This window comes from Siphateles boraxobius, unplaced genomic scaffold (assembly GCF_051911475.1).
Source record: "Siphateles boraxobius isolate OS27281-9 unplaced genomic scaffold, OSU_SipBor_1 130, whole genome shotgun sequence".
In the NCBI taxonomy this organism is placed as follows: domain Eukaryota; kingdom Metazoa; phylum Chordata; class Actinopteri; order Cypriniformes; family Leuciscidae; genus Siphateles; species Siphateles boraxobius.
The window spans coordinates 32,350,447-32,371,304 of record NW_027508734.1 but is presented as its reverse complement, the minus strand read 5'-3'; the positions used below and the strand labels follow the sequence as shown (position 1 = coordinate 32,371,304).

General features: G+C 45.5%; 1 long non-coding RNA gene across 1 annotated transcript in view; it reads left to right on the top strand.

Moving 5' to 3' along the window:
* Positions 1-620: 620 nt before the first annotated feature.
* LOC143736629 (uncharacterized) overlaps positions 621-20,858 on the top strand; it is a 61,177-nt gene continuing 40,939 nt past the window's right edge. The window contains exon 1 of the long non-coding RNA XR_013203517.1: positions 621-684. This is a non-coding gene — a long non-coding RNA (uncharacterized LOC143736629). The remainder of the gene's footprint in view (positions 685-20,858) is intronic.

The window sequence follows — 20,858 nt, the reverse complement described above, 5'->3', positions numbered from 1 at the left end:
CCTCAATCCATGCATGGACGAAGCCAGGGTTAGTGTCTCAGAACCACAGCGCCGTGGACAGCTCCCTTTCTCCAGCGCTGCCTGCTGTAGATCTGCTATTGTTTCACCCTCTCACGCTTTAATTTATGCGAGATATACACCAATACCAGTATCGGGCCCGATACTGCGATCTTGTCCTCATACTCATAAAAATGTTGCTATACCAGGCACCATGTGTACAGAGTGTGTGTCCAGACAAAGAAACAGAGAGTATAACAGGGATAAAAAAAGAAGGATGTCTATGAAGAAAATGTATCTAATTAGTGGAATATTAAACAAAAATATAGTAACGTGTGAATACTGAATTGAATTCTCTTTCACGTCTTGAGCTTGTACGGAGGAATTCACACAAAAAATATTTTTTTCGTCTTGGTGAGTATCGTAGAGAACATAGTCGGTCTTATCTCAAGTGCACATACAGTATATACATATTGTCATGAAACAGAAGGATTCACACAGGTAAAGTAATCAACAGGTTTATTTGCAGAAGTATGTGATAGCAACGATGGAAGCAGGTGAGTAACTGATGAATATAGTGTTCAGGATGGATATCTGGATGAGTAATGGTCTTATCTGTTGCGGGTCCAGAAATGAAGATAGAGGCAGGTGACTGAATAAGAATCGTACTGTCGGGTAAGGAGTCGGGTAAGGGTTCTTTGAGGGAATGTCTAGACCAGACAATGGTGAACTGCAGTGGGAAGAGTTATTGTCACAGTGTCTGGTTTGTTCCCTGGGTTCTTTCCCTGATCGTCACATTTCCTCATGTACTACATTTCCCATCATCCTGTTCTGTCACTCATCACTGATCACTACACACCACTCACATTGTTTGCACTGGTCTATTTATACCCTGTCTGTTTCTGTGTTAGTTGTCGAGTCCTTGCTTAATGTCTGTTTGCACTTCAGAGATCTTGTCTTGTTTTGTTTCTTGCTTATGGACTGCTTTATGGATTTTGAACCTTTGCCTGGCTAACGATGAATATGGATTACCCTAAATAAACACTGCATTTGGATCTTACCTTTTTGTGTGCATCCCGTGACAGAAGGACTCGACCATGTATAGATCCAGCAGTTCGGGAATCCATAACCCTCCTCCTATGAATGGGGGAGGAAGGGGACCACGGAGAGGAGGTTCGCAAACCTGGGAGGAAGCGCCCCAGTTAAACATCTTTCAATGTTTTACTTTATAGGCCCATCAGACTGAGGAAGCTGCGGTGACAAGATCTCCAGTGACAACTTCCGTTAGAGATGGTGAGTCGTTCGAGGGGACTCGTCTGGCCAAGTCCTCCGGAACTCGGGGAGGTTGCAGGGGAGGAGGTGGTCGACAAATTCCACGACACCGTCCCCCGCCCTGCCATGTTCCTGATCCAGAGCCGCTGGTCTGGTCCAGCACAAGACCCTCGTCGTGGGTTCCGCCCAGCACGAGGCCATCACCGCGGGTTCTATCCAGCAAAAAACCCTCTTTGCTGGTTCCGCCCAGCACAAGGCCATCACCACGGGTTCCGTCCAGCACAAAGCCCTCATCGCTGGTTCCGCCCAGCACAAGGCCATCACCGCAGTTCCCATCCAGCCCAGAGACTTCTTCACCGCAGGTCCCGTCTGCCCAGTCAGAGACTGTTGACGTCCCGTCTGCCCAGTCACAGACTGTTCACGTTCCGTCTGCCCAGTCAGAGACTGTTCACGTTCCGTCTGCCCAGTCAGAGACTGTTCACGTTCCGTCTGCCCAGTCAGAGATTGTTCACGTTCTGTCTGCCTTCATGGACCTGGACTATCTGGAGCATCTGGCTTGGATCCTGGACATGCCCGTGTCTGCTGTTCCAGAGCCGGAGCCAGTGTCTCCTGTTCCAGAGCCGGAGCCAGTGTCTGCTGTTCCGGAGCCGGAGGCAGAGCCAGTGCCCGATCCAGAGCCGGAGGCAGAGCCAGTGCCCGTTCCAGAGCCGGAGGCAGAGCCAGTGCCCGTTCCAGAGCCGGAGGCAGAGCCAGTGCCCGTTCCAGAGCCAGAGGCAGAGCCAGTGCCCGTTCCAGAGCCGGAGGCAGAGCCAGCGCCCGTTCCAGAGCCGGAGGCAGAGCCAGTACCCGTTCCAGAGCCGGAGGCAGAGCCAGTGCCGTCTGCCTTCATGGACCTGGACTATCTGGAGCGTCTGGCTCGGATCCTGGACATGTCCGTGTCTGCTGTTCCAGGGCCGAAGCCAGTGTCTGTTCCAGGGCCGGAGCCAGTGTCTGTTCCAGGACCGGAGCCAGTGTCTGTTCCAGGGCCGGAGCCGGAGCCAGTGTCTGCTGTTCCAGAGCCGGAGCCAGTGTCTGCTGTTCCAGAGCCGGAGGCAGAGCCAGTGCCTGTTCCAGAGCCAGAGGCAGTGTCTGCTGTTCCAGAGCCGGAGGCAGAGCCAGTGCCTGTTCCAGAGCCGGAGGCAGAGCCAAGGCCTGTTCCAGAGCAGGAGCCAATGTCTGTTCCAGAGCCAGCACCTGTTCCAGCGCCAGAGCCAGTGTTTGTTTCTGTGTTTGTGTCTGTTCTTGTGACTGTTACAGTTCTTGTTTCTGTTCCTGAGGCGGTGTCTGCTGTACCTGAGCCGGTGTCTGCTGTACCTGAGCCGGTGTCTGCTGTACCTGAGCCGGTGTCTGCTGTTCCTGAGCCGGTGACTGCTGTTCCTGAGCCGGTGACTGCTGTTCCTGAGCCGGTGACTGCTGTTCCTGAGCCGGTGTCTGCTGTTCCTGAGCCGGTGTCTGCTGTTCCTGAGCCGGTGTCTGCTGTTCCTGAGCCGGTGGCTGCCGTTCCTGAGCCGGTGTCTGCTGTTCCTGCGCCTAAGTCACTGCTCTGGCCGCCCGAAGGGTTTTCACCGCCCTGGCTGCCCGAGGGGTCTTCACCGCCCTGGCCGCCCGAAGGGTCTTCACCGCCCTGGCCGCCTGAAGGGTCTTCACCGCCCTGGCCGCCCAAAGGGTCTTCACTGCCGGTGTCTGCTGTACCTGAGCCTGTACCTGAGCCTGAAGGGTCTTCACCGCCCTGGCCGCCTGAAGGGTCTTCACCGCCCTGGCCGCCAGAAGGGTCTGTTCCTGAGCCGGTGTCTGCTGTTCCTGAGCCGGTGGCTGCCGTTCCTGAGCCGGTGTCTGCTGTTCCTGCGCCTGAGTCACTGCTCTGGCCGCCCGAAGGGTTTTCACCGCCCTGGCTGCCCGAGGGGTCTTCACCGCCCTGGCCGCCCGAAGGGTCTTCACCGCCCTGGCCGCCCGAAGGGTCTTCACCGCCCTGGCCGCCTGAAGGGTCTTCACCGCCCTGGCCGCCCAAAGGGTCTTCACTGCCGGTGTCTGCTGTACCTGTACCTGAGCCTGAAGGGTCTTCACCGCCCTGGCCGCCTGAAGGGTCTTCACCGCCCTGGCCGCCAGAAGGGTCTGTTCCTGAGCCGGTGTCTGCTGTTCCTGAGCCGGTGGCTGCCGTTCCTGAGCCGGTGTATGCTGTTCCTGCGCCTGAGTCACTGCTCTGGCCGCCCGAAGGGTTTTCACCGCCCTGGCTGCCCGAGGGGTCTTCACCGCCCTGGCCGCCCGAAGGGTCTTCACCGCCCTGGCCGCCGGAAGGGTCTTCACCGCCCTGGCCGCCTGAAGGGTCTTCACCGCCCTGGCCGCCCAAAGGGTCTTCACTGCCGGTGTCTGCTGTACCTGAGCCTGTACCTGAGCCTGAAGGGTCTTCACCGCCCTGGCCGCCTGAATGGTCTTCACCGCCCTGGCCGCCAGAAGGGTCTTCACCGCCCTGGCCGCCAGAAGGGTCTTCACCGCCCTGGCCGCCAGAAGGGTCTTCACCGCCTTGGCCGACGGAGGGGTCTTCACCGCCCTGGCCGCCAGATGGACTCGGTGTTTTGCACTGGTTCCCGGTTAAGCCTTCACCCCTTGTTCCTGTCTCCCTTCACGGACCTGGCCCACCATCTCTCCCCCTGATCCTCCACCGTTCCACCTCCCTCCTGAACTCTTCTGTCGTGTTTTAGTGCTGTCGTGGAGCGTCTGGTAGCCGCTCCGTAGAGGGGGGGTTATGTCACAGTGTCTGGTTTGTTCCCTGGGTTCTTTCCCTGATCGTCACATTTCCTCATGTACAACATTTCCCATCATCCAGTTCTGTCACTCATCACTGATCATTACACACAGCTGTTCCCACTCACATTGTTTGCACTGGTCTATTTATACCCTGTCTGTTTCTGTGTTAGTTGTCGAGTTCTTGCTTAATGTCTGTTTGCACTTCAGAGTTCTTGTCTTGTTTTGTTTCTTGCTTATGGACTGCTTTATGGATTTTGAACCTTTGCCTGGCTAACGATGAATATGGATTACCCTAAATAAACACTGCATTTGGATCTTACCTTTTTGTGTGCATCCCGTGACAGATATATAGTGCTGGATGATGACCAGTGAAGATTGGTGACAGTTGACAGAGATCTCTGTGAGTGGGTAGTGCATGCAGATGAGGGCCAGGGAGGATGATGGGAAATGTAATGAGGAGGTGGTGACTAGCTGGTGACCGTGACACATATGTATGCATGAGTCACGACTATAGTCATATTAGACCTGTGCATTCAGTCTTAAATAGACAGCAGAGTAAGTTAAAGAACTTACTGCTCTTTAAAACCTTTTGTAACTTTATAAAAATCCATCTATATTTAATGTACACAGTAATATACATGCAGTGTTTTTTGCATTTGATTACTTCATTCAAATTTCTGTATTTGAAAAAAATTAGACCTGCCCGAAAAACTCTAAAACACTGTTTATTTTATTTGTAGCCTTTCTTTGTTCTATTGTATTTATTTGTAATTTGATTATTTGTTCTTATTGTATTACTGACTGTTTACTTGTCTTTAATAATGTTTAAATTTACTTAATTAATTAGGCTAGTAGTTTTAGTGATATTTCACTGGTGTCTAAACATTTGAACCACTGACCCAATCCTTAGCACTGAACCCTGCGGGAGCAGCTCTAAATATGCTGTGCTATTAAATGAAAGATAAAATATGATAGAGCAATAGAATGAACAAACAGTGAAAGTAACACAATCTCATTCAATACATTTTAGCAAGCTTAATTAAGCATGAAAATAACTGAAGGACATATATATTTGCTGAACAAATTAACCTAACTAATATGGTTTATATTATTTTGGTTTCTCTAACCAATACATTTAAAAATTACAATGTCATGATGAATGAGGCAGAAGCAAAAGTGCAAGTAACTCGTTTAATGAGGAATAATCATGAACAGTCTCAAGTTCGTTTGGTGACGCAGGGACAAGATGGTCAGAGTCCAAGTGCAGGGTGTAGAAGTGACGAAGAGTGAGTAATCCAAACGGGAACAGGAAACGAGACCAAGACAGGAACAACCGCAACACAGCAAGGACGACTGGAACAGGACCAAACACGAACGAGACATCAAACAATGATCTGACAATGAGAGAAGAATGCGGTGAGTATTTATGGGAGAGCAGATAGGATGCAGCTGGAGAGGAGAATGATCAGCTGATCGCTGATCAAGTGGAACGAGCCGTCACGCCCACAAAACACACGCCCACACACATAACAACAACTACACGAGACAAGAAGGAACAATGAATTTACGAACCGTGACAGTACCCCCCCCTCCTAGGAACGCCTCCCGGCGTTCCCAGACTCCCTTACCTGTCGATTGTAATCATCGATAAGAGAGTGATCCAAAATGTCTCGGTGGGGGGCGGCGGTGGGGGAACCGGGACTGGCGGATTAATATGAGAACGAAACATGGGTTTTATTTTTGACACATGAAAGACGGAATGTATCCTCCTGTACATTGGAGGGAGTTTGAGGCGGACTGCCACCGGGCTAATGATCTTGGTGACAGTGAACGGGCCGATAAATTTGGGAGCAAGTTTATTAGAGACGGATCGGAGAGGAATGTTCTTGGTAGAAAGCCACATTTTTTGACCAACGACGTATGCGGGAGGCCTAGACCGGTGGCGATCGGCTTTGGCCTTGGTGCGTGCTCCCACTTGGAGTAGAGTCTCTCGGGCTCTAGTCCAAGTGTGATGACACCTCTGGACGCAGGCGTGGGCGGAGGGGACCGCGACTTCGGATTCCAGACTAGGGAATATAGGTGGCTGGTAACCTACACTACACTCAAACGGAGACAGGCCCGTAGATGACACTGGTAATGAATTGTGGGCGTACTCCACCATAGACAGTTGTTGGCTCCACGAGGAAGGATTCTTAGAGACCAAACATCGTAATGTTCTCTCTAAATCTTGGTTGGCTCTCTCAGTTTGACCATTGCTCTGGGGATGAAACCCAGAGGACAGACTGACAGTCGCCCCCAATAACTTACAAAATTCTCGCCAAAATCTTGACACAAACTGGGGTCCTCTGTCGGAGACCACGTCTGTCGGGAGGCCATGTAAGCGAAAGACGTGATCCACGACGGTCAACGCTGTCTCCTTGGCTGAGGGTAATTTGGGCAAGGGAATGAAATGGGCCGCCTTCGAGAACCGGTCCACCACGGTCAAAACTACCGTGTTCCCTGAGAGGGGGGGAGGGCGGTTACAAAATCTAGCGCAATGTGGGACCAGGGTCTCGAAGGGACTGGCAGCGGTTGAAGTAACCCATCAGGAGGACGATTGGAAGTCTTACCAATGGCACAAACTGAGCAAGCCAAAACAAAATCGTGAACATCCTGAGCCATAAGTGGCCACCAGAATCGTTGCTTGACCAAAAACTTGGTTCGACTGACTCCTGGATGACAAGCCACGTTGGAACAATGCCCCCATTGAATGACGTCAGACCGTAATCCCTCCGGTACGAACAAACGGTTCGGTGGGCAACCGGGCGGAGGCGTTACCCCTTCTAAGGCCTTCCTGACCTTCGATTCGACCTCCCATACTAGAGTGGAGACAAACAGAGTCTCAGGTAAAATACACTCGGGAGTAGACGGGCGCTCGCAATGATCAAAAATGCGTGACAAAGAATCAGGTTTAACGTTTTTGGAACCTGGGCGGTACGAGAGAGTAAAGTCAAAACGTCCAAAAAAAAGTGCCCACCGAGCCTGCCTGGAGTTCAATCTTTTGGCAGTCTTAATGTATTCCAGATTCTTGTGATCGGTCCAAACGATAAAAGGTACCCCCGACCCTTCTAACCAGTGACGCCATTCCTCCAACGCTAACTTGACTGCCAACAACTCTCTATTACCAATGTCATAGTTGCGTTCGGCAGGAGATAAACGACGGGAAAAAAACGCGCATGGATGCATTCTGTCGTCTGTGGGAGAATGTTGGGAAATCACTGCACCTACCCCCACCTCTGACGCGTCGACCTCCACCACGAACTGACGTGAAGTATCAGGGGAAACGAGAATGGGGGCTGAAATAAACCGGTCTTTGAGTTTGGCAAACGCAGCTTCCGCTGCATCTGACCACCTGAACATCGTTCTGGGGGAGGTCAAAGCGGTCAGAGGCGAGGCTAGTTGGCTGAAGTTGCGAATAAACCGCCGGTAATAATTGGCAAACCCCAGAAACCTCAGTAGGGCCTTACGGGAATCTGGACTTGGCCAATCCACCACAGCCTTAACCTTCTCAGGATCCATACGTATACCCTCAGTCGACACAATGTATCCTAGGAAAGGAACAGACTGTTTATGAAAATCGCATTTCTCCGCCTTGACAAAAAGCCCATTCTCTAGCAACCTCTGAAGCACTCGCCGAACGTGCTGCACGTGTTCCTGGAGAGAAGACGAAAAAATCAATATGTCATCCAGGTAAACATATATGAACTGATCAACCATATCTCGCAGCACGTCGTTGACGAGTGCCTGGAAGACTGCTGGGGAGTTGGACAGCCCGAATGGCATAACCAAATATTCAAAATGACCCCTGGGGGTGTAAAAAGCAGTCTTCCATTCATCCCCCTCCCTGATGCGGACCAAATGATAAGCGTTACGTAAGTCCAATTTAGTAAAGACCGACGCTCCCTGCAATCTCTCGAAAGCTGAAGACATCAACGGCAAAGGATAAGTATTCTTTACCGTGATGTTGTTCAGCCCCCGGTCGTCAATACAAGGTCGCAGGGATCCATCCTTCTTCTTTACAAAAAAGAACCCCGCCCCCGCCGGAGATGAGGAAGGACGGATGAACCCCGTTGCTAGAGAATCAGAAATATATTTCTCCATAGCCTCCCTCTCTGGTACAGAGAGCGAATAAAGTTTGCCTTTAGGCGGAGACTTACCTGACAGTAAATCTATAGCACAGTCATAAGGACGATGCGGAGGAAGAGAAGCCGCACGAGACTTACTGAACACTTCCTTCAGGTCTAGATACTCCGTGGGCACGTTAGATAAATCCATTGCCTCCTCCTGAAAGACAGAAACAGAAACAGACGAACAAGCAGACACAAGACAGGACTCATGACATTTACTGCTCCACTCCAATACTGCTCTATGCTGCCAGTCTATTTTAGGATTGTGTTTGATTAGCCATGGGTGTCCAAGTACGATGGGTGCAAGAGGGGAGTCCAATACATAAAATGAAATAGTTTCCGAGTGATTGCCAGATGTAATAAGCGTGATGGGTCCGGTGATGAGAGAAATGGTGGGTAGATCTTGGCCGTTGAGTGCGTGGACTGCTATCTTGTGTGTGAGTGGAAAAATAGGAACTTGAAACCTCTGTGCAAACGAACGGTCCATAAAATTACCTTTGGCTCCCGAGTCCACCAGTGCTTGACAATTGTGATTGTGAGTAGACCATCTTAGTCTTCCCGGGAGGAGTGTAGATGTAGATGAGGTCTTCGCAGCGGAGATCCCACCCGACAGTAGCCTCATACTTACTGCCGGGCTGTGCCTTTTACTGGGCAGTTATAGGCGAAATGGCCCGAGGCTCCACAGTACAGACAAAGCCCTTGGGATCTCCGCCTTTCCTTCTCCTCCCGAGAAAGCCGAGCTCGCCCAACCTGCATGGGTTCGTGATCGTAGACGGGGCTGACCGCGTCCCCGCCGCTGGACCGCTGACTCTCGGCACCCTCTAGAGATCGGCTGGGCAGTCTCCACCGTTCCACTCTGATCAGGCGTGCATCAACTCGGAGGGCCAGGTCCACCAAGGCATTCAATGAAGTGGGGAGGTCCAGGGCATAAATCTCCTTCTGGACGCGGTCAGCCAACCCATGCAGGAATACGTCCCACTGCGCCTCCTCGTTCCACCGACACTCAGCCGCCAGGGTTCTAAATTCGATAGAATATTCCGATACCGATTTCTCGCCCTGCTTGAGTTCGGTGAGCATGCGAGCTGCCTCCTTTCCGGCGATGGCTCTGTCGAACACCCTCTTCATTTCGGCGGCGAGTGTCTGGAACGAGGTGCAGCAGGGATCTTGGTTCTCCCACACCGCCGTCCCCCATAACGCTGCCTTCCCCGTGAGCAGCGTGAGCACAAAGGCTACCTTAGCCTGTTCGTTGACAAAGGTCCTGGGCTGCAATGAAAAATGCATAGAACACAGATTCAAAAATGCTCTGCAAAAATTAGGCTCAACAGCATAGGACTGTGGTATAGGCAGACGGGGCTCCGCCTGTGGAACGTTCTCCGGGGGTGTGGGGGGAACGGCCGGTGTGGGCGGCGCAGTGGGAGCTTGCAGAAGTTGTAGTTGCTGGGTGAGCTCGGACACCTGCGTCACCAAAGCTTGCACAGCCCGAGTAGTGTCGTTAAGACCTCTTTCCTGGTTGTCCATGCGTCTAATGCTGGTGTTGACAAAGTCCTCCAACGCCGACGAACTACTCGCTGCTTCCATTTGACGGTCAGATCGTTCTGTCATGATGAATGAGGCAGAAGCAAAAGTGCAAGTAACTCGTTTAATGAGGAATAATCATGAACAGTCTCAAGTTCGTTTGGTGACGCAGGGACAAGATGGTCAGAGTCCAAGTGCAGGGTGTAGAAGTGACGAAGAGTGAGTAATCCAAACGGGAACAGGAAACGAGACCAAGACAGGAACAACCGCAACACAGCAAGGACGACTGGAACAGGACCAAACACGAACGAGACATCAAACAATGATCTGACAATGAGAGAAGAATGCGGTGAGTATTTATGGGAGAGCAGATAGGATGCAGCTGGAGAGGAGAATGATCAGCTGATCGCTGATCAAGTGGAACGAGCCGTCACGCCCACAAAACACACGCCCACACACATAACAACAACTACACGAGACAAGAAGGAACAATGAATTTACGAACCGTGACATACAAATGCAGTGAAAATACAGGTATCGGTACTTGGTATCGGGAAGTACCAAATATTAAAGTATCGGTATCAGATTCGTTCTGGAAAAAGTGTAGGTCCATCACTAATTTATGCTATCACTTAAATGCTCATATGTAATCACTGCCACCTCTAAACAGTAAGTTATTATGCAGTCCATTTGTTAACACAAGACTTTAAAACTGCATGTTTAGCAAAGCATGTAATTGCAACTTCAGTTTGAGATGTTGATTTAACTCTCCCTGCTTTTGATTTCCACATAATGTTAAAGGGATGGTTCACACATAGTTGAAAATTCAGTCATTATTTACTCACCCTCATGATATTCCAACCTGTATGACTTTCTGTCTTCTGTGGAACATAAATACTGTATATGGGTAAGCAAGTTATACAGGTTTGTAACGACATGAGGGTGAGTAAATGATGACAGAAAATTCACTCATGTTTATTCATCAATATTCAATATGAGCAATAATGTAAATTTCCCTTCTTCCATAAATTCCAATGATGACAGAATTTTCATTTTTGAAATCATTGACATCAGAGAGAGGTGTATTCATGTGGATCAGGGCAATCCTGGTCCAACCACAGCGGTGAGTGTGTACAGTGTTTCCAGATGTCTGCCTTTTAACTTTGAGGCCCTTTACTTCAAAAGTAATTAAGCAAAGGAAATAATTTGAAAAACAGACTCATAAAAAGTACAAACGTAGCAGCTCATTAAATTCATTCTTTAGGGGTACCAGCTGTGATCAGCTTGTTTGTTACTTTAAGGCAAATACAGTTAGATGAATGATTCTTTGTTCTTTGTTAAAGCAGGGAAATTTACAGTATTGCTCATTTTGAAGACTGGATTATAAAATGAATCAGTTACATGAATTCAGTGACATAAATTAATTGACTCTGCTAGCCAATCAATTTGTTAATAGCAATCCACTGTGCAAAGGTATCACCAGCCTCATTCTGGGCAAAATAAGGGTTTCCAAACAGATGACAGCAATTAGATGGAATAAATTAGATCAGTCTCACAACAACAAATTAAATTAGGGTAAAAGATTGAATTAAGGAAAAGGTTTAAAGTTCCTTTAATCGATAATGAGGAAACACATTTGGGAGAGAAGAACATTTTAGACAGCCGTTCATTTAACAAATAAAAAATGCATGTTTGATGTTATTAATAAATGATTTGGTCATAATTGCAACTGGCCTTCACAGGCCCATTACTGAAAAAATAAACTGGAAAAAAAGTATCAAATAGCAGTACAGAAGATATATGGTGTGGATTTTCTGTATCAACGTCAGGCTCTTCAATCATCTTATCTATATATGCTGAAATCAGAGTCAAGTAACATTCATTTTTCGAAAGTTTAATTAGATCCTTCGTTGCCATACGATACACCTTATTTAATCTGGTTGCTAAAGTGAAGGCTCACAACCATGACTGTCACTGAATAAAGTGATCACTCATGAAGATTATCTGAATATCATAGCAGTCACGTATAAGCAGATCCACCACATATTCATCCTGCCACTATAACGCGGTGGACGTGTGAGATCTTTCTCCCTCCTGGTACTAAAGAAGCAAGTGATAAATATCCAGAGCCATAAATACTAAATGATAGGCAATTAGAAACACCTGAGGAAAATTACATCTCCTCCTCACACCTGGGGATTGAAGCAGCTATCCATTAGAGCCAAGCAGAGCGGGACACATGAAGATGTTGAGACAGAGATATATAGTGGGAGAGAATGGATGGGTTTGAGCTAACTGCTGAAGGAGAGAGACAGGTGGGACGTAATCTGGGCCACTCTGTGTCTCCTTTTGGAAACTATGAGACACTCGATCATGTCCAACTGGGCCGCTTCTTTTATCCTTAGGGTAACAGGGTGTCAGCTATTTAATTATAGGACAGTAAAGGTCCCTTTGGTCACTGTGCAATTCACAATGAAGACTTTCAATATCTCTAGTGATATACAAAGAATGTCATTCAACAAAAACTTATTATTCACATTAAAATTTTATGAAGAGTTTTTAACATTTTTATTAAATATTACAGCTGTATTCCATTGTATTTCCATATTCCATTTTGTCCATCATGTCCCCAGAAGACACTGTATGGCATGTATCTCATTATGGAATAATGGGTCTTTTAATTGTCTTGTCTTTAACAGTCATGTCTAAAGAATAACCTTTAATTAAGCTAAGTCACCAATTACTTTTTTCCCTATTTGACAAAAGCAATTACTGTCATCCCTGGGAACAGAAATAATTATTCTTATTTGGTTTTGCCAAATCACCTCTTTTTTGGCCATCTGTTTTGCCTAGTTAATCTCAATGTAGTAAACTAATGTTAATATATGAAACGTTGTAAAGTGTTACCAACTAACTAAATAGACCATTCATAGGCCTATATTTCAAAAATAAATTAGTTTAAAGCGTAGGTGGGAGGAGCCTAAACATTCCGTCCTGTCAATCATCATTACGAGCATACTATATAAGCAGCAGACACCACGTCATCTCATTGACAAATTCTTCTGGCAGCCCTCCTCCTCCCCTTCTCCTCCAGTAAATTATATCTATCCTCTTATTTGCAATTCCATTATGAGGGGGGAGGGGGGGGGGGGGGGTTACAAAACTGTTTAACAACTATCCAAGCAAACAAATTGTGTTCATTGACCATGCTTGGACGGCACAGCCATGAGCCGGGCAACACTGTAGTGAGGCCTTTATTTGGCCCTGTTATGGGATACAGCTGAAACTCAAACCTGCCCATTGTACGTCGCTGAAAAGGCAGCATAATCTCACCCGGAGTAAGCCAGGTCCCACTGAGTCCTATTCATGCCCTGACATCCAGCTTACTTACATCTGTCTGTTGCCTTGAAGCTCTGCACAGGAGGTTGATTCCCTCCGAATTTTAAATAAGGAAATAACATGATTGAAGTTGGCGTATTAAGTGAAATCTTCTGTCTGACTGCTGGATTGCTTAGCTCTGTTATCTCTCCCACAGAGTGAACAGCTCCTACCCCAAGCTCTTTCTACTGCAGGGAAGGCATAATTTGTCTCTCTATACATGCTGCCCTGCACAATAAGAGAAAAAAAGAGAGAAGAAGAGACTTAGGGAGCTAAACATGGAAAAAGCAAACTTGCGCTTTAAGCCTGGAATTGACATTCAGGCCGTGCATTCGAACAACAGTTGGCCGTTCTCCTATAAAATTGGCAATGCATATTTGTGTTGTGTTATTCTCTCTCTTTCTCTCCATCTTTTATTTCATTCGCTCTCGTTTCTCCCCTCCACAGCCTGCCATGCCTGTGATGAATCTCAATTATGGCAAGGTCACCTTTCATTCAGTTGATCTCTCTGTTGTTTTATTCGAACTGGCAGTACTTCCACACTATTATGGTATACTTATTGACAGCCTGAATCCTCTCCAAACAAGAGCGACAAAAATGTGGGAACGTTACTGGCTCTCCACTAATTTTGGGTGACAGAATTGGCAGCGTCTCTTCATAGACAAGGTAATAGCCTTATCATTACCACAGCATGCTAGGTTGATTCAGGGTGAGATTTTTATGCCGTTTCCTATTCCGCAAACTCACTCGCACTGGATGTCCCATGAAATTTACATTTATCAATTTAAACTTCCGAATACACTCATTTAGATTTGAATACATACACAGAAGTGGAAATATGGAAAATGTGATCCATAATTATGTAAAGTCGTCTAACCCCCTGGAACAAGGTGGGAGTATAAGATTAGCGTGAGGTGAAATGTGCCTCTCACATTCATGTCACAGAACATCAAAATACATGATATATTTAAAAAAACAAAACATAAAATGCATCAAAGTTGTGATTTAGTTATTAGTGCAGATGCTCTGACATTGTAATACAAGCTGGAAACCAGCTCATGTCAATTCCCTGTACCATTTCTCCCTCATTTCCATGCACATTGGAGCTGTAGGCTAGAAGTATGAGCAAATGCACAATGAGCTTTGATGCTCATGCGGATGACACAAGTTTAAGCCAGACTCGCATCATTCTCAGCAACCCAACTAATAGTGCTTACTAGTCTCAGTCTTTTTCGTTTTGGTCCATTCAATGAAAGTCAGTGGGGTCCAAAGCAACGCTGACTGGATCCCATTGACTTAAATTGTAAAATATTTTTATACGATAATTTTAACTATATATTGGTATTGCTTTTTCCTCTTATGGGACACTTCCTTCTGGGATTTAAATTTTTGCACATTTTTTTTACAATTTCCATACACCATGAACAAACATTACTTAATTAACAAATAGTATGTATATTTATAACTAAATAATTAAAATCAGTATAGTGTTTTCCATTGTTTGTTCATTATACATAGGCCTATACATAATACGTTACTAATGTCAACAAATTTAACCATATTGTAAAGTGCTATCTTTAGTAATTTCAGCATTGCAAGAACCCATTGTATGGAAACAAGCCTTTTGCTGTCAATGGAATTAATAAAAACTCACACACAAGGCCTGTGAGATACATCTTGTCTTGTGTGACCTTCATTTTAGTCACTTAACCTATATATAACAAGCATATAACAAGCATTTTCATTTTAAATCCCAACATTAGAAAGCTTTCGGTGATATATGCCATGTATAGCCACATAGCCTTAACAGGGGAAAATATTGGATCCAGCTGCAGTAATTTTGTGAAGGAAGTTAGAAATGAGTAAGGTGTTATGTGACTACCATTGTAATCTCAGCAGAATGTTGCCATTGCCTCATTCACATTTCATGGGGATGCTGATGTGTTTAATCGTCTCTTTGGTGCAACATCTGCCACCAGAGACCAGTAGAACAGAGAGAGAGAGAGAGAGAGAGAGAGAGAGAGAGAGAGAGAGAGAGAGAGAGAGAGAGAGAGAGAGAGAGAGAGAGAGAGAGAGAGACCGAATAGACTGCCTGCTTCTCGATCGACAGTGATGTGTGCTTAAGCGTGATCATCTTCGGAAAACAGGTGTTATGATGTCTTCCTAATGTGGCTGGTATATCATTAACCTTGTGTAAGATTTGTGGCATTTTATTTTCCTGTTGGCTGCCACTTGTTGGATCAAGAGAGGCTGGCTTGCTGGCTATGTCTGGCAGTGCTGGGCCTGTTAAGTCTGTCTTTAGGGTATTGATCGACACTGGGATTGTTTGACCCAGTTTACAGTCTAAGGTACACGATCCACATCTTGGAGACCCGCAGACAGCTGAAAATGTCAGACGACAATACCAGCCCCAGCTCCTGGAGCGAGGGCATATTATTGAGTTAATCCTGCAGAGAGGAAAATTGTGAACAGCAAAGAGCACCTGGGTCTCTGAAAGCCATTGATATATAAGAATGCACACACTGCATACAGGATGTATAGCTTTAAATATATCCAATCGAATTGAGCCTAAGGGACTGAGGCTGATCTTCTAAAACAGATTGGCTAGACTTTTTCCCCAACTAGAATAAACAGGCTCAGAAGGCAGAATAACTGGAGTGATTCATTTCAAAGAGCGCTTTGGATACTTGGCCACTCAAATGCATAGATATGAGCACATATAGGCCTACCTCACAGGCTCAGAATTTGTTTTTGTTTTTATTTTTATTTGTGGTTGGAATCAAATGAGTTGCATCTCCCCACATACAGCTCTAAGACTTCAGTTCACTGTGCCAGTGCACACCCTCATTGAAGATAAATTGGTAACTTCTTTCAAAGCAGCTCTTTGTGCTATACTAGTTAATCAAGGCAATAAAATCACAATAAATGCAATCAAATAGGCAGTATTTATTGAAAATGTAAGTGGATGTGAACAGGGGCAATGATTGCATTGCATAACATATTCCTCTATACCTACAGATTTAATGTTTTTTGTTCAGGTAAATTGCACGTCCTTGGCAATTTAAAAATAGGTATTTAAGCATATCAGAACACAATACTGCTAATGATATCTCTATTAAAGGGGTGGTTTACTGCTTTTTTTCTTTGCATGACTGTGTTTATGGGGTGCAATATAACATGTCTTCGTGGTTTTTTTTTTTAATGCCTTATTTTTCATAAATTTCATTCGTCATTTGAACGACCGGTTGACTTCCTGATTCTATGAAACCACTCCCTCAGAAACAGGCAATGGGCTCAGATTGGTTAGTTGGGCTGGTATGTTGCAATTGGCTAAACTGCGTAGTGCACGTAGTCCGAAAACTTCACGCCCATTACCTTTACAGGCGAAAGCTGCATGTGCTCCGGTCAAATGTAAATAATGGTGTCAATACTGCGTATCAGCTTGAGCCAGAATCAGACCCAGAAAGCGGCAATGAAGAGAGTCAAGCAGAACCTCCCCAAACACGGCTCTTACAAAACGTTCTGAATCGTACATTTTTGAATCATTATTATTATTCTATTCTACTATTACTATATAAGAATTTTGATATGCTGTTACTTGAAAATGCTACTGTTGTTTGTTAGCTTTTGAGATATGGTTTCCTCCTGATTAAATGTTTAATATAACTGAACAAATGACTGAGTAATACTGTTTTTTAAAGTTATAGTTTTGTCGATATAATGAACAACCGTTTATCTATTCACAAAACTTAGTTTACCCGGTGTATTTTTTTCTTTAGGTGTACATGTGGCAACTGTGTTAAAATGCCAACAGAACGTGAAAACATCTGATAACAGCAGCTGAAGTTTGCTGTTGCGATTACATATAATTTTTTGAACTTTATACACGTTTGTCTTATACACACAAAATAGCAAAGAACTAACTAGTTACAAACAGCGTTGGCATTGGTTTACGTTCTTGATCAAATCGAAAAATTACGTCATAAAGTATACATGGAAAATTCATTTTTCAAAATTAGTACATAATTACAAATTCAGGTCCAAAATGTTTGTATGCGTTTGTCATAGACACACAAAATAGCATAACTAAGTGGCTACTAAAGCCAGCGCTGGCATTTGTTTAACGTTACGTCCTTGATAAAAACAAAAGCATTACGTCTAAAATTATACATGCAAATACATTTAAAATTATTAAGTCTTACTTACTGGTTGTGGCCCAACAACTGCTGCCTCTGGTTTCAAAGTTGGAACTGCTTCATGCTTTAGTAACAGTTTGTTGTTGAATCTGACATTGAATTTGTGGAGATTCTGGAAGCTGTCTTCCGTAAAATGTGCAGCACAGAGAGCTAAATTACGATTGTAATTTTCTGGAACATAATCAAACATAAATTGTAACCATTGTTGACGAACTAGCGTCCGTAGGAAGCCCGGATACAGAAGACCTGACAGCTGGGTGAAAATAACACACTTTCGACGGCATGGCTACTGCTCTCCACTATAACTCTTCCTCTTCAACAAAGCCACAGAAATATGGCCATGCCGCCTTTTTTAAATACTCCGGAGGGAGGGGTTGATTATGGGTTAGTTACGTATAAAACCCGGGAAGTATTTTTGTAGGCATTAAACTTCCTGATTTTTAAAAGACGATATCTCTGCTTACGTTGAACTTTCAGCGCAGCAACTTTGCAGATACTGTTCATGCACCAACAGCAACATTACACACTATTTAAAATAAAAAAAGTGAAATCGCAATCAACCACCCCTTTAAATGTTTTTTTTCCTCAATTTCTTGGGATGAAACATAACAGAAGGCCTATAAATGAAAGCCATTATTTTAAACATCTATTAGGCTTAACACAACCAGTGTTGGGCAAGCTACTAAGAAAATGTAGTGAGCTAAGCTAGCAGTTACTCTACATTAAATGTAGCTTCACTACACTGAAGCTACCACCCTGGGAAATGTAGCAAGCTAAGCTACAGCAATATGGCAAAAGTAGTTTACTACATCTAAGCTACTTTTTCTAATTTAATTTTTATTTTGAACCAACTTAATTCCAAGTCAATGCTATCTCAGTGATCAATAAAATTGTCAATCAAACATATAGGCAGGCATAATTTGTCAGTTCAGTTGTTTATTCAACAACTGTTCCAAACCAATTTGGCCAAAAAAACAAAACAAAACATAACTATATAAAACGATACTCGGTTACTAACTTAACCTCGGTTCTCTCTAGAGAGGGAACGAGTATTGCGTAAGTTTGGCTTACGCTACGGGAAAGATTAATCTTCTCGAGATATTGAAGCCAAAAAATTATCCTTAATTTTGTATTCATTGTCAACGCAGTGCAGCAGCTAGCAGACCTAGAGCAGGCCATCTCGCGTGTTAATTGGCTGCCCTGCGGGCAACTGCTGCAGCCTACAGTGAGCCCGGCGTGATGTCACGCCCAATGAAGGGCGCCCGCGCCTTCATAGCGTCACAGCCCGCCGGAATGGGCGTGGCTTAGCGTATAAAAGTAGGGGCTGTAGGCTGACATCTCTGGTTTTTCGTCGACTGAAGTGAAGTCACTCGTGGCGCGAGCACGGCCGGTTACGCAATACTCGTTCCCTATCTAGAGAGAACCGAGGTTACGTAAGTAACCGAGTATCGTTCTCTTACGAGAGGTTCTCTCGTATTGCGTAAGTTTAGCTTACGCTACGGGAACACTTTGTCAACGCCGTGCGCGCCAAGCATCCACCATGAGACCCCGAACTTTCAGGGGAACCCCATAAGTGGAAAAAATAAGGTGGCCAGCCACGCAGGCCATTACTTGTACATAAGCACACATAGGGAATACAGAGCAGCGCGCCGGTCTGTATAGGCACATGGCACATACCCTACTAGTGCAGCTCAACCAGGAGAGCTGAGTCACGTGAGAGTGATCTGAGCAGGAAGATCTGGGTAGAATACACCTCTCCTTCAAACTGAAAAAAGTTTAGCCTGCAAGGCAGGAATTTCTAGGTTATAAAACCTGACAAAGGTAGACAGAGAGCTCCAGCCCACCGTTACACATATGTCGTGGATAGAAATCCCACTGGACCATGCCCACGACGAGGCCACGCCTCTCGTAGAATGAGCACTGATGCCCAGAGGGCATTGCAGGCCTTTTGACGCGTAAGCAGCTGCTATAGTGTCCACTATCCATCTGGACAGGCTCTGTTTCGAGTAGGCGAGACCCTTGGTGCGCCCACCAAACGAAACAAAGAGCTGTTCTGAACGCCTGAAGGAGGCGGAGCGCGTAATGCGCATTCGGCCCGAACTCAAGACACGACGAGCTGACAGACAGCGCATGCAGGTCCCCCACACGTATTACTGACGACAGTGCAGTCAGAAAGACGGTTTTCAGTGATAGACATTTCAACCCCACGGAGTCTAGTGGTTCAAATGGAAAGGCTTTCAGGGCCTCGAGGACCAATGAAAGATCCCACATAGGAACCGACGGGGGGCGTGGTGGGTTCATCCTTCTAGCTCCTCTAAGGAAGCGGATGACCAACTCATGTCATGACCAACTATGTCGATTCTGCGAACGCTGCCACGGCCGCCACGTATACTTTGAGCGTGGATGGGGACCTCCCCTTATCCAACAGCTCTTGTAGGAAGGTGAGCAGATGCGCCACCCCGCATGTCCGTGGGTCCAGACCTCTGTCGGTGCACCATCCGGAGAACACCGACCATTTAGACGCGTAGAGCCTTCTCGTGGAAGGAGCTCTAGACTGCGTGATCGTGTTCATCACTCCTTCTGGCACGTTCTTCGAGCTTGGGAAAATGTAATGTTAGCTTTTTTAGGCGAGAATGTAGTTATTTAGACCTCAAATGTGACTAATATATAATCATATAGTGCCTATTTAAAATCTGTTTAGACGCTTTCGCAGATGCGAGCTCCAGGCTGTCAGCGGCCGTTCAGTGCTCATGTTCCCACAGAGAATAGAGTCATCTCAGCCAGTCCTTCTGGAATTTTCCTATAGTATCCAGCTGAAGACCCGCAGCACCACCAGTTTCAGAACCCCAGCGCCAGAACCGGAAGTAAGGGGCGGAGCTTACGTTCTAACACCAGCGCCAGGACCGGAAGTGAGAGGCAGAACTTACATTCTAAACCGAGTAACGCCACCTAACGTTTTGGAGCGTAATTTGCTTAGACACGAAACGGCCCACACGAAACGTCAAACTTTATACGTATGTTATAATGATACATTAAGGTACAATAAGCATATTAAAACATTGATTTTGTGTAATATAATTGGATATAGTTATCCGTTTCATTGTATTATGAGAGTTACTTCCTGATCATGATGGTAAAAAATAATGCTTGCAACTTATGGGCATTTTAATGTATAACAGTTTAATTATTTTAGCTAAGCAGTTTATACATAAGTGTAGATTTATGAAGGTAAGACCTTTGTTTTTGTTTTTTTATGAAGGAGTTAACTCTGTATAAGAAAGCTTTGAAAGATATAAAAACAAGACAAGCCTTGGAGGTTTTCAAAATTATACACAATTTGATAACTGATTAGACCTCTGTGATATTTTATGTTCTGTTTTTAAATTTATTGTGTTTTCAAAAAATTTAAATTGTTTTGATTTTGAAGGTATGTATTGTTAATATGAATTTGTAATGCCTGGTTTTGATTGTTTAATAAAAAAAAACGTATGGGCATTATATATAAAATATACTTTATTTCACAAGAACATGTGCAGCATGCATTTTTCTT